Source organism: Narcine bancroftii, chromosome 9, assembly GCF_036971445.1.
Source record: "Narcine bancroftii isolate sNarBan1 chromosome 9, sNarBan1.hap1, whole genome shotgun sequence".
Classification (NCBI taxonomy): domain Eukaryota; kingdom Metazoa; phylum Chordata; class Chondrichthyes; order Torpediniformes; family Narcinidae; genus Narcine; species Narcine bancroftii.
Genome location: NC_091477.1, coordinates 42,639,904 through 42,650,999, shown reverse-complemented (window position 1 = coordinate 42,650,999; position 11,096 = coordinate 42,639,904). Strand labels below are relative to the sequence as shown.

The following is an 11,096-nucleotide window of genomic DNA, read 5'->3' as shown; positions in this document are numbered from 1 at the left end:
CCAAAGCTCAGAAAGATTTCCATGAGAATTCCAACAACTTTGAACTCTGTCCAATTCAGTCAAATGAATTTGTTTATGTTATGGTCAGCAGCTTGCAAGATTTTGCTTCACAGTTCCAGTAACTGGAGTTCAATTCTGTCATCTATGTAGAGTTTGCACATTCTCCTTCTGACAAGGTGCTCTGGTTTCCTCCCATGTTTCCAAGATGTGGGTTCATTGAAATCTGTAATGTGCCCCGACTGTTGATGAGACATAGAATCTGAAGAGGAGGGTGTCGTTGATTGTAATGTGGGGAGACCTAACAAAATGAAATTGGTGTAGGACAATGAAACTGAGTACTTGATGGTGTGCACAGATTTAGTGGGCTGAAGGGCCTATTTCCATGCTGCTACACTCTATATCTCTCTGACCATTTTGATTTACCAAGATAAAGTCCAGTTAGGCTTAATAAGTAACTGTTGGCAAATTGCCTCTGAGCTGTGGCAATTTCTCCCAGAGGAGATTAGAGACTTGGAAACAAGGTAGATTTTACTTTAAAATTGTAATGTGGAAATTCATACTTAGAAAGTAAATTATTGCGTTAAACACAATATGCAACCAGTACTTTTGACTAATGTAAGGTAAAACATCATGAGATGGGAATGTGTAAGGAGTTACCCTGTACAGGGCTGTAACAAGAAGGGGAGGTGTCCTTGTACTCCTGTTAGGTAAAACATCATGAGATGGGAATGTGCAGGGCTGTAACAAGATGTGAATGCATCCTTGTACTTACAAGATAAGAGAGACATTGATGGATTGAGAGGCAGGAAGCTAGCAGGGACAGGATAGCAACAGTTTTAGTCATTGGACAAGTAATGATATGATGATGTTCTAAGCATGTATCCAAGGGTATAAAAAATCACCATTTTGCTGATAACGGCAGAATGCATTCTCCGACTAACATGGTTAGTCGCAAGTGTTACAATCCGGTAATAAAGAACAAAGAACCCTGATTTCGACTCAGTCTGGTGTTTGTCTCACTCATTCATGAACAAAGCAGACCTAACACTAACAGTCCTTAAAATATGTTTTTGGTTTCAATCTGTCTTTCCTAATCATGAAGACATAGCTCAGAAGAAGGGGAACGGAGGTGGATGTCCATGCATGCAAAAATGCTATTTAGTTTTATCCCAGCTTTCAGTCCAGAGCCTTGTAGCTTATAGCTCTTCAGCACTTAACCAAGTCATTTTTAAATGTTATTTAAGTGTCTTCCTCCAAAGTATTTTCTGGCATTGAGCTCAAGATCACTAGCTTTTTTTATTGTTATTACACCCTAATCTTCCAATCTTGGTCCCTGAAATCTATAATTATTGGCCTCAAATATAAGCTCCCTGTTCATAATGTCTAAACCTTCTGATAGTTCACTGAAATCAATCCTCAATCTTTCTTGCTATAAAGAAAGCCATCTAATCAATCCAGGTATAACAAGGTTCCAATATCTGATGTAAAAACACAATGCTGGAGAAACTCAGTGGGTCAAACAACTACTTTATAGAGCAAAGATAAAAATAAATAACCAATGTTTCAGGCTTGAGCCCTTTACATTCAAATTCTGATGTTCATTTGTTCTGAATTTCCAAGAGTTTGGCAAAGAGCTGTTTCCAGCACATCCTTTACATTCACTTGGGCCAGTGGAAAATGTATAATCCTACAGTAAAATCCCTGTCATGCAACCAGTAAAAAGAAACAAACAAATAAATAAAGCATTAAAATAAATAAAAATTTAAATCAAAGTTTAAAATTGTAAAAGTAACACATAAAACTTTGGTGAAAATGGGAGCAAATATTCAGTCAATGGAGTGCCCTGGTCGTGCTTTGCTTGTTGCATCTCTTTGAATAAAGTTGTTTGAATAAAATGGCTTCGCCCAGGATGAAGAGGTGATTGATTCTGCTTGCCGTTGGCTGCCTGCTTCGTAAGAGTCTTGTTAAGAGGATTACTCCCTGCTTAGTGAGAGTCTTTGCTAGTACATTTTTAAGTATATTAGCAAGGTTTTGCCTGTAAACTTGGGGGAGGGGGTTGATCTAATTCTTTCAGTCGGCTCCGTGGAGATGCAGCAACGGTTAAATGTTTTCAAAGAATGCGACTGAAAATAAAGTAAAATTCTTTAAGGTTTATATATGCATGCAAGTGAAGTTTGTTCAGTGAAAGTACAGTATAGTATTTTTGTCTTTTAAATTGTTTATTCTTAATGCTGATGCATTAGTTAGGCATTATAAGAGTGAGTCTCCAGCAACCATAAAATGTATATATCTAGCATCTACCAATCCATATAGATGAGAGATACCAGGGGTTTTACTTTACTAGGTGAAATCTTAAAGAAATGAATCAAGAGTGTACATTAATAGGAGTAAAATACAATAATCTGGAGAATCTGCTAGACCAGCACCATCGACGTCCTGAGAGGGTCAGATAATCAACATTTCACTATTGTCACTTCTCGTTAGTAACAATTCACAGCCAGGGTTACATCTTACAAACTGTGTCTTCATTCCCTTCTTTGCAACATTGAAAGTGCATAGTATATTTTAGCTGTAGCATTACAAAGAAATAATTTAATACTCATACCCTCTCCGGGCTGGTGAATATCATGCTCTTACATATTTACTGAACTTTAGGAGGAAATTATCCCTTAATTATTTTATTAATGAATCCTCCTCTACAGGACAAATGATAGAAAATCATAAAGGCACAGGCAAACATTTTATAAATATATTACAAAACTAAATGATGGCTTTTGTCCACCCTTACTTAAGTTTTTAATTAAGCTGTAACATATAATTCACAACATCTAATAGAGACTCTCCTTGAACTGTACTAATTGCTTCCATAGAATTAAATTTCTCATTAATTCCTTGATTTTTTTTATTGTGATATTAATAAACTGAACAATTAAACTGACAGTTTCATTCCAAAGACAGACTCACAGCTGAGTTTTGTTAAAATATAATTAAATATGCTGCAATCTGGGTTCACTTTTGAGAGCAGTGAATGTCCAATGGTGAGGCCCAAGGATGGGGAGGAATTAACCAATAGTCATTGTAATAACAACATGCTTTGGGAACATTCTAAAACCAGAGAGGCATCAAAAGTAGGCATATAATTAAAATCCATTCACCCTATGAAAGATTTGATAATATTCAATCAACCGTGTATGGGTCTGAATTGTTAAATGTTAGTATTTACATATAAAAGTCATGTTCAGATTGCTGAGTATTTTTTTCCTTTTGTCACTTTCTTGACAGATTTATACACAAGTTTTCTCTTGCGTTGAGTTTGGGATTAAATGAAGTTATTAATCATGTTGTGGATTTGTTTTCTTCTTTGAAACTTAATTGTCAGTTTGAACAAAATGTTCAGCGGTCTCGACACACCGTTCAACAATAATAATAGAGAATAGAGATATCTTGCAAGTTTGTGGCTGTAATCCTTTGTTACAGCACGTCACAGGCTTGATCATGGGAATTAGAAAGATTCAGTTGGTACTTGGATATCATCTTTATCTATCTATGGTGAGGTGTAAATAAAGTGGAAATGGATGACATGGTATATTAAATGTCATGCCTAGAAAAGTTTAGAATAGGCAGAGATGAAAGTAAAAAGAAAATTAGAATAGTAAAGAAAGGATATAAGAAATTTTATCAAGGAATTAGTGGTCTATAACTTAACAAAGGGAAGATGTTTAATAAGAAACGAGCTATTTATCCTCATTATGCTTCTTTGGCACAAACTTGATTCAGAAGCAAGAAGCCACATGATAGATGTGATTGTGATCAGAAGGCTTTAACTTTTGTAGTGCTCTAGGACCCAGCTTATGATGATTTAGGCTTACATATAACCTTCAGGATAGATGATACCAAAATAGTGAGGATGAGGCCTACAAACTGGGAAAATTATTTATGGACTTATCAATAGATGTAATTCAAACTGGAGACATAAGATTATGTATGTGGGAAGACAACTTGCAAAAGGATGAATGGGAGGATACTAAGTGTGGAGAAACTAAAGCCACTTTCAGGTGGCCACAATACCTGACTGTAACACTGCCTATTGTACTCCAATGCGGCTGTCGGGTGTGATAGTACAGATTCTATCACCAATGTGTTTATGTACAGGTGGTAGTGTAGGATGACTGTGATTGGCTGAGAGTGTAGCCACACCTACTGGCAGGTCTTAAAGGATTGCTCCTAGCCAGACCAGGTCATTCTGGACTGGTCGACCTACATGTGATATGCTCCAGTCTTTTAGTTAATAAAAGCCTTGGTTTGGATCAACAAGTCTTTGGTTCTTTCAACGCGCATTACATCGGGTGGCCACCTGAAAGTGGAGAACCTGGCCAGGAGGAGCACTTACATAACCCTCCTCTTGTAGGTATAATTTCCAGCTCTGAGAATCCCCTGTAGCACCTGAAAGCAGCAGTGGGACTACGGCCAGTGTTCACAGGAGTCACCATTTGCTTGGACGCAGCTCTCCTTCAGCTGGCACGTTCAGGTGACAGAAAGGTGTCTTCTCCGCAGCCACCTGAACTCCCCCAGCCACGTCTGCCGGTGTATTATCTGCATCCGAGCACATGAAAGCGACTAGAGTAATATCAGTTAGCCTTTTTCGCAGATTCTTGGTAGTGAAAAGAGATGAGTGATTAATGAGTCAAACAAGATACATTCCAGTATTGGCAGGAGCTTAGAATATAAGAACAGGAAGGTTAAACTCTATGAAATACCAGGTATGCCACAAATGGGGGGGGGGGGGGAGAGGGGGGTACATACTGTAAGGAAATGATAGTGAATGCAAAGGAAGGAAAGATTGGCAAAATTTTATCAGAACAGATGGATTTAAGTATCACCAGAGATGAGAAAAGCTGAGTGTTTTTTTTTGTGTCATGAGTCAAGAAGAGATTTATTCTTCATTGTTCACCCATGTCTCTTTTCTAATCTAGGCCCCTCACAAGGCACATGCTGCAGGGTACTTTGTGAGGGACCTAGATAACGTAGATTAGAAAAAGGACACGGGAGCAATGAACAATAATTAGTGGAAGGTTTGGAGCAGAGTTGATGAAAAGTCTCCTAGTGTTTAGTCAGGATTTGAAACTCAGTCCCTGGATGGTAGAGGTAGAAATTGTGGATGCGCTCTTGAAATGTGATAACCTTGCAAAACTACTGAGAAGTCAGATTTGGGAGGATAATTCTTCTTCAGAAGGCATAGATTCTGTGCTGTAAGTTTCTTTGTTTTTACAATTCTGTTAATGATACTATTTTTAAGTTGGTTAATTTAGAGTTCATTGTTTGCAAGACATATCTGAATTTTATTATTGGTTGTGCTTGTTAAGAACGGACTCTAATACAGATTATCCTCACATTCATGAAAGGCTCCAATTCCCAAGTGGCTTTTAAAAAAATTGTGATAGTAAGACTTCTCATAAACGATAAAAGAGTCAAAATTAAATTCTGACCGAGCATTGAGCTAGAGTTATAATGTTTCTGGTGTAAAACATAAATGGCACGTGGTGCCCTACAGGAGTCAAATCATGGTGAGTACAGGCACCAGGTCATTGATCCATCTCCCCATTGCTTCAACCCTTCTCTGAATGTGCAACATTTTTTCCCATTGATACAAGGATCATAACAAAATGCTGTTTAAGGCTGTTGTATTGGACACCCCTTCCAAGTCTTGTTTAATAGAAAAAACCTTCATGCTAAAACAAAGGACATATTCTGCTTTCTTTCACATGTGGTAAACTATGGAACTAACATACTTTTAGTATGGAACAAAGCAGTTTAGTCTTTTTGATTGGTTTAACATATTTAACAACATACTCCAAATCTTGAAGCAACATGTACACTATTCTTATTCTCTGTGATATTATTATACGTTTGCAGAATATATGAAATGCGTTATAGTTCCCAGCTCTTGCTCTGTTCTTCTTCACCTTGCCCATAGCCAAGTATTTTCCTTTCAACTCAAGCTAATTGCTAAAATATAATTTCTAATGCATTAAATGCAATGATTATTTTAGCTATTTATTAGCTACATCCACTTAAACCATCAAGGACCAATTTGTGTTTGTATTGGGATTGTTTTCTGAATTGAAAAAGTTTTATTCAGTATTTCACTTAACAAACAATAGATACAGGGGTGAGGGTGGAGGTTGACCTAGTTGCTGGGAGTCAGGTTCAAATGATGTGCTAACATTCTGTTTGCTTCCCTCTCCCCTAACAAGGAGGATGGCATTAGTGTCAAATATCACCCTCCCAACTTGAGTCCGTTAGCAAAGGTACTGCAACTGATTGAGTTACATTTTAGTTATTGCCAGTTACCATTCTCTTCTGTTGTCTTAAAAGCTTCAGGCCCTTGTTGTGACACACTAGCCAATCAACATGCCTCGCACAACCAGATCGCCAAGTATATTAAAATATATATGCACTCCATTTAGATTAATTTCCCAACAAAATCACGTAGAATTTAAACAAATTAACAGAAAAATAGGTGAAACTTGAAAATTCTTCCAACTCCCAACAGGTGTTCAGAACTAACCCAGAAACCTTGTTAGCCCTATCCAATCCTTTACTTTTAGACTTGCATAAAACTGTAAGAAGTAGGAGAAGAATGAGACCATTTAGCCCATTAAATCTGCTCTACCATTTGTGGTTGATGCATTTTTACTCTCAACTGCATTATACTGTCTTCTCCCTAGCCCTGGCCTCCCCAGCTGTCTGTGGAAACAGATTCACCACTTTCTGATTGAATAAACCTCTCCTCATGGGATAAAATAATATAATCACAGAGGTCCACTGTGCAGAAATAGCCCATTTGGCCCATCTTTTTCCATGGTAACTAAGTTGGTCCCATTTATAGTGTTCAGCCTAAATACTTTTATCTATGTATTGTTTGAATGTCATAATTGTCCTCACTTCTACCACTTCCTCTGGCAGCTCATTCCATATACCCACCATCCATTCACATACCACTTTAAGTATTCCCTATGCCATAGGTGCTTAAGGTGGTATGTGGGTGGAAAGGAAACATTTGAAAACCACCATTTTAATTGTACCTCATTGACTCATCATGTGCAGTGTTTCATAACTCCAAAGGAAATGGGCCAATGACAATTTTTCTCAAGCAAAATATTTCAGTCACAATTGGGTCTAGAGCAGTGATTCTCATCCTTCCCTTCCCACTCACAAACCATAAGCAATCCCTGACTAATCACAGAGCACCGATGGCACAGGAAACACTTAAACTGGTTGTGAGTGGAAAGAAAAAGGTTGAGAACCACTGTCCAGTATCTAATTATAATTCAGTCAACCAATCTCAGTTACATTCTTGCAAATCTTTTCTGCACTCTTTCCACCTGAATGATATATTTTCTGGAGCTGGGTGATGAAAATTGTGCACCATACTCAAAGTGCAGACTCACCCTTATATGGTAAAGTTGTGACATGACATCTCTGTTCCTCTACTCAAAGCCCCAAGAGAAGTGTGCCAAATGCTTTCTTCAACATCCTGTCTACCTGCTTCACATGTGGACTCATAGAGTTTAATTGTTGCAATTTGGTTATATGAGAGATATAAATAAATTAGTGAGGTGTTATGACTCACAATGGATTAATCCGATGGTGTTACAGCTACAGGAACATTTGGAACTAATCAGGGTTTTAAAAAAACTTTGATTTGTCATCTGGGAGCTCAATGCTAGAAACAGGCAGTAATAATATTGTCAAAATTGAAATCATTGCACTGATAGCTCACTGGATACCTTCAAAGAACCAGTTTTTTTTATTTACAGTAAATAAAGGAAGAACATGGAACAGACAGGCTTGTCTGCATCCTGTCCATATCCCATTGTAACCCATCTTCCTCACTATTCACAATGCTTCATACTTACCGACTTATTCCCAAATAAATTTGTTGCTTGCCTGCATAGCCAAAAGTCCTATTAATGTACCAATGCAAAATAATTAGCAAGCACTTAATTGGGTAAAATCTTAATTGGGTAAAGGCAAGCTGTATTTACAGTTGACAAATTAAACAGCACAAAAATAAAATAAATTTAAATCAATGTATTTGGTCTATTTTATACCTCGACTATTCATTGTGGTAATCAAATCCATGTTATTCTTTCCAATTACTCTCCAATTTCCTCTATTTTTCATGACTTTCCAATTCAAGAAATTGTTCCTGAATTGCATGTTTAGTTACCTGGTGGCTATTTCATGCATGTCGATCCTTCGTTTGAGCAGGAGTTGAATCTCTGTACATCTATTCTTTAATGTGAGACAGGCATTATCAACAGATTTTAAAAATTGCTTCTGAGATTTATTTTGAGATCATACTGGGTAATTCAGTATTTTTGAGCTTTGTTGTTGGTGCTCTCCTGCAGTGAAAGGAGATAACGACGAGACAAATAGTTACTTAGGCAGCTCACAGATGCTGGTTATGAATAGTGAATCAGGAAAGAAGCCAAAATTGATTGGTTGGATCTGATTCATTCCTGTTACTGCTGTGTCAATAGCTTCTGCTTGTCTTATTTCACCAAAGCTAACTTCTCCTTCAGTATTGCCTTGAGTTTGCCATGAATGTGGATTTTCAAGTTTTAGGTTACAACCTTCCTCCCCCCCACCTTGATCTGGTTCCATCTGTTCTTGACATGATCTCATTTTCAGTTTTCCCTCAAACCCATTGGTCAACTCCCCTACCTGTTACTCCACCTCAACCACTTTTTTTTGTTCCATATTCTATCACCTCTTGGCCCTGTCCCAGCTCACCACCCCCTTCTTAGGCTTCATGTCTCCCTGTCTCTCTCTCTTTATCCTTGGCAATGTGGCTGCTTTTACTCCATGGCTGCTGCCTGATCCATTAAATAATTTAAGATTCTCATTGTTCACTCAAAGTTCCAGAAACTGTAGATCTTGCGTTTCTCTTTTCAGAGATTGGGTAGAAATCTGATCCCTCATTGACTACTCATTGTCGCCCTCTTTTAATTGATTCCTATTCAGTTCAGTATCATCCAAAACAGACAAAAAACGTGCGGGTCACAAGGAGCTAAGCTATGCACAATCTTATTTTCATCTCATGTAAGCTCTAATGAAATGAGTAGTAGAGTTGCTAGAAATAAATATTTCCAATGACCTAACATAGAACAAGTGCCTTGACATGATGGTCACGAAGGTTCTCCAATGCCTCTACTTTCCTGGAAGATTAAGCCATGTCCCCTGTGTTCCTCAACAACTCTGCACATGTACCATCAAAAGCACAATTGCTTGATGCATCACCACATGGAGTGGGTGCTGTTCTGCTTAAGATTGAAAGCTACAGAAGCAGTGAATAGAGTTCAGAACATAACATTAAACCTTTCCTCCCCTCCATCTACATCTCTTGCTGCCTTGGAAAAGCAGGCGCCATACTGAAAGACCCAGCATTAACCTGGACACACTCTCTTCACCTTGCACACACCAAAGCGGTTTCTTCCTTGCAGCCATTAGGCTTTTGAATGAACACCAAAATAGTTTTGCTTGGTGCAAATTGATCTTCTTTTTCATTTCAATCCACTGCTCTGTAGATTATACTCTTCACACAGCTGTAAATGAATATCAAAGACGAGATGTTAGTCTGTTCGCAGAAGAGTGAAACACAATAGGCTGCAGATGCTGTGCCTGTTGTAAAAAAACACCGGAAATGCTGGATGAACTCAGCCAGTCTTTTCAGCATCTACAAGAGACAAATGTTTTGGGCCTGAGCCCTTCTTCAGGAAAAATCAGAAAAGGTAGAAACAGGATATATCAGGAAGTCTCAAAATTCAAACAATGCTGACTAGGGGAGGAACGAAAGGTGTTAATTGGATGTGACAAGGGTCTAGGTAGAATTGATCATGTCTGTGAGAAAGGAGACGGGGAATGGAGTTTTTAACAAAAGCCAGAGAAGTCTATATTAATACCATCCAGTTGGAGGATGCCCAGACAGAAGATGACGTGTTGTTCATCTAATTTACAGATGGTTTCAGTCAGAGAGATCGCTTTGTTGAGCTCCTTGGCTCTGTCCACCACAATAGCGTGGATCTCACAGTGACCACCCATTTCAATTCTCCATCCCATTCCCTTGCCGACATGTCTGTTCATGGCCTTGTGCTGCCAGACTGAGACCACCTGTAAATTGGAGGATCAACACCTCATCTTCTGACTGGGCAACCTCCAACTGGATGGATATTGACTTCTCAGGGTTTTGTTAAACCCCATCCCCAACCCCCACCCCCTGCTTCCCCCATCGTCTCTCCATTTCCTGTCTTCTTTTGCACAGACATAAATTCTACCTAGTCTTTTATCACATCCAATTAACACCTTTTTTTAATCTGTTTTGACCCCTCCCCCATTGTTTGAATTCTGAGACTTTGAGACTTTCTGATATATCCCACTGCTGCCCTTTCCGATTTCTCCTTGAAGAAGGGCATAGGCCTGAAACATTGCCAATATATCATTGTCTCCTATAGATACTGAAAAGACCAGTTGAGTTCCTCCAGCGTTTTGGTGTTCACAGAAGAAGCCTTCTCATTGTAAGGGGTGTTCTGTGATAAATAACATTACCTTAATTACAGCAAGATGCAAGAGGTACAATATTCCATTCATTATCATGAACATAAAATCCACAAAGTTCAGTCAGACCTCATGAAGGAGAACTGAAACATTGTGTCTCTGCTCCCCTGTTCTGTGTGTGCCTGCACCAGTGGCAGTGTTGCCATTGTATCAGAAGCAGGGCCACCATAATTTTGATCTTGAACAACTGAAGTTTCTCAACATAAAGCCAAATGATATTGTTGGCTGTTGATATTGCCCAGGATCAGTGCACTGAAATTCAGGGAGATGCAGTCCTTGTATAGCAACATCACGGTAGGTTTCAGCTTGCGGGGTAGATATGCCCTTCAAGCAGTGATGTAAATTGTTCTTTAGAAACTGGTCTTGTTATGCTTGCAATTTTGTAGACTGGCAGAGGAACAGTGCAGATTGAAACTCAAGGTCACATGCAAAAGTTCAGCAAGTTTGTGTCCACCAGACATCAGTTAAACCTTCAA

General features: G+C 38.6%; 1 long non-coding RNA gene across 1 annotated transcript in view; it reads right to left on the bottom strand.

Annotated features, from left to right (window-relative positions):
• Window positions 1–1,662: 1,662 nt before the first annotated feature.
• LOC138742896 (uncharacterized) overlaps window positions 1,663–11,096 on the bottom strand; it is a 29,624-nt gene continuing 20,190 nt past the window's right edge. Inside the window, exons 3-5 of the long non-coding RNA XR_011344507.1 lie at window positions 9,477–9,611; window positions 8,234–8,408; window positions 1,663–2,123 (exon numbers count right to left, since the gene is read on the bottom strand). This is a non-coding gene — a long non-coding RNA (uncharacterized lncRNA). The remainder of the gene's footprint in view (window positions 2,124–8,233; window positions 8,409–9,476; window positions 9,612–11,096) is intronic.